This window comes from Asparagus officinalis, unplaced genomic scaffold (genome assembly GCF_001876935.1).
Source record: "Asparagus officinalis unplaced genomic scaffold, Aspof.V1 AsparagusV1_Un319, whole genome shotgun sequence".
NCBI classification, from domain to species: Eukaryota; Viridiplantae; Streptophyta; class Magnoliopsida; order Asparagales; family Asparagaceae; genus Asparagus; species Asparagus officinalis.
The window spans coordinates 16,802-20,076 of record NW_017972584.1 but is presented as its reverse complement, the minus strand read 5'-3'; the positions used below and the strand labels follow the sequence as shown (position 1 = coordinate 20,076).

General features: G+C 33.1%; 1 long non-coding RNA gene across 1 annotated transcript; it reads right to left on the bottom strand.

The window, feature by feature from the left end:
• Window positions 1–2,137: 2,137 nt before the first annotated feature.
• Window positions 2,138–2,634, bottom strand: LOC109827609. Its single transcript, XR_002243474.1, has 2 exons — window positions 2,578–2,634; window positions 2,138–2,448 (listed from the first exon to the last, which is right to left on the bottom strand). It is a non-coding gene; the product is annotated as an uncharacterized LOC109827609 (long non-coding RNA).
• Between the last annotated feature and the right edge of the window lie 641 nt (window positions 2,635–3,275).

Here is a 3,275-nt window from a genome sequence, read left to right as displayed (position 1 = left end):
TTAGCCGATACTTATTATTTATTACAATGTAGTCTAATAATGGTCACGGGTTATTTTTACAGAAGTGTTGCTCACAACCCTCTTGAACTTTGAGGGGGGTTGCAACATACCCTAAACTTTGATTATCTCACGGAACCTCCATGAACTATGGGCGTCTTACAAAACTTTAGCTTCTCCCTCCTAACCCCCTCCTACATGTTATTTGCAAATGACTAATTTTTTCTTGAGAGAAAAAGTCAAACTTCGGGGGAAGGAGTATGTTACTTGTAAATACCAAGGCGATAAAGTCTTAGAATTTTTCGCTCAGAGGTTTTTTTTTTTTTCAAATCACAGGCAAGGGGGTTTAGTGAGATATGCTAAAGTTCGTGAGGGATTTTGTGAGACAACCAAAGCATCGGCGCCGGGGGGGGGGGGGGGGATCGCTGGAAATTAATCCCAATGGACACACATGTTTTCCAAGTACTTTCAGGTCTAATTATTTATCGGCCAAGCCAATTATAGGGGTGGTAAACGATCGAATCGAATGCTAAGATGTTCATATTTATGTTTGTTTAAAATTATTGAATTCGAATGGAAACTTGAATATATACATCTCGAGTTCTCGAATTCGAACTCGAATACTCTATATTTGTTAAATATTCATGAATATTCACGAATACTTATCGAATATCAAAGTATATTTACTCTGCTAAAGAGTTCAATTTTCAAATAGTATTTAAATTTATAAATAAAAATTATTCCTTTACAATTATTATGTATATTTATTTAATTCGAATATTTTATTAGAAAATTGATTTAAGATTCCTTAAGTCTCTCAATATTAGTATATATAGAACTTAAATAAAAAATTTAAGTAGGTTGAAAATATAACATCATGTTTGAATAATATAAATTATAAGCAATCAAAATTAAACGAATATTTAATAAGCAAACTAATCAAATATACGTCTAGTTATATTCTATTTGTTTCTGGACTGAATACTGTTTGTTTAGTGTTAAACAAACTACCGAAATGAATATAACCGAATATTTACTCGAACAATTAATGAACTATTTGTTAATTATTTGGTTCGTTTCCATCCCTAAATATTAGGGCTGGATATCAAGAACAAATACAGTTTTTATAAGATTGGACAACTTTAGTGAGGGCGTTCACCCACCATTTTCTTATAATGCGCCTCCCCCACAGTACCGTATCCATCCCCTCCCAAACTTTGAATGTGAATCTTCCTCCCCTAGAGATAAATTTGTCATGCCTCGGAGTCGAATAGCAACCTCGTAGGCAGAATATTTACAAGACAAATTAAGAAGGGCATTGCTCTATTTATAATTTACCTGCTTGTAACCTATTTTTTTTAAATATATCTATGGTCATGCATAATAAAGATATACATAAAAGTACAAGTGTCATCTCAATAACATTAACATCACATCACAATCCGTAAACAAACAAAGGTATATAATCAAGTCTTCAATATCCAGCTAAGAATGAATAGTCATTAGGTCTCGTATATAATCAAGTCTTGGCTCAAAGCATGATTATCAGATATCTAGATAAAAGACCTAATAAAGAATAGTCTGATCGAACAACTATGAAAATAGCAATGCAATATCCATTATATATATTGCTCATAACAAATAACTACCGCATTCAGATCACGAACTTGGTTACCTGAATGAAGGGTCCATAAAATGGTTAGATATAAGGTCTTAGCGAGGAACAAATGTGTTAGTTGCACAAATAACATTCCTTAATCTGAAGCTAGATCTGAAAGAAATAAGATCTGAAGCTAGATCTAAAAGAAATAACGAATCAAGAATAAAGATCATAGGCTATTACAACAGTTTTGATCTGAAGCTAGATCTGAATAAAGAAAAAACGAAGCTAGATCTGAAGCTAGATCTGAGCTATTGCGACGGTTTTTAAGCTACTGCAGCGGTTTTTTATAGCTATTACAACAGTTTTAAAAGACCTAACGCAACGGTTTGGATTGAGCTATCGCAACAGTTTTGATCGAGCTATTGCAGCGTTTATGATTGAGCTATTGCAACGGCTCCGATTGAGTTGTTCTTGGTTCCCTACGTCAAAATCATATAGTATTCAATTACCTGGACAATCTTTTTAAGAACATGACCAAGTCAAATTTTAATACACAATATCAAAGTGAAAATGTTGAGCATAATCAACCATAATGATAAGTGCCAACATACATCGGTATAGTATAAAAACTACAAAGTAATAAATCCACACTACCAACATTTCAACTCAGAAAATATCGTACCGAACTAATATTCAAACAACATCAACATTTGATTACAAAACATGAAACTTCTCGGTCAAAGACTTTATATTCTCTATTTGTTTCCAAAAACTTGTGCCTCAATGTCAAATACTCACTAGGAACCTGTCAGTATCAATCTCAATCTTGGTTTTCGTCATTTCTGTATCTGTGTAAATTTCCATGAATCAGCCTAATTTTTACAATGATGATAATAAAATTGGAAAAAGGCATTGCAATTATTCAAAATAAATAGCTTAACATAAAGGAATCCTCAGAGGACGAATAAATTACTAACAAGTTGGCTGATTGTCAAAGAAAGCTCAAGTAACATTGGTAAATAAGGAGACCATACGTAGCTACATGAAATCAGAGATCTTCACACACTTACGCGGCTACTGTTTTCAGTAAAAGTTGAATTTGTTGTCGAATTCATTATATCTTCGGTTGATTACAATAAATTCAAAGAAAACAGCCTTTTTATAAGACTCTTTTACACAACAAAAAAAAAACTACAACTCTTGAGAAAATAAACGCAGGACGAAATTAATCTGGATCCAGAACCTATGTCGGTAATAGAGTGCTTGAAGCACTCGGACTAGGTGAGATGGAAGTGGCAATTGAGGCTGAGCTGAACTCGCTAAAGTATTTTTGAACCTGTAGTTCATATATCCCTGCAGGATATAATGGGTCTTCGTAAGAAAAATAAATGACAATTGTAAGGTGGTGAGATGTAAAGCGAGATTCATAGCTCAATGGGTTCACGTAGAGACCCGACATCGATTTAGATGTAAAATATTCTCCTATTAGTGATTATATTACGTTCCGCAAGTTAAATATGGCAGAAACTATGAATTTATATATGCAGTATATGTACGTCATGACCATATTTTAATATGAGTCATTAGACGCTAATATTTTTATATGAAAGTCCCTGATGGACTTAAAATTCCTGAATTAAGAGAAAACGAGAATCGCAACATGTATAGTATTAAA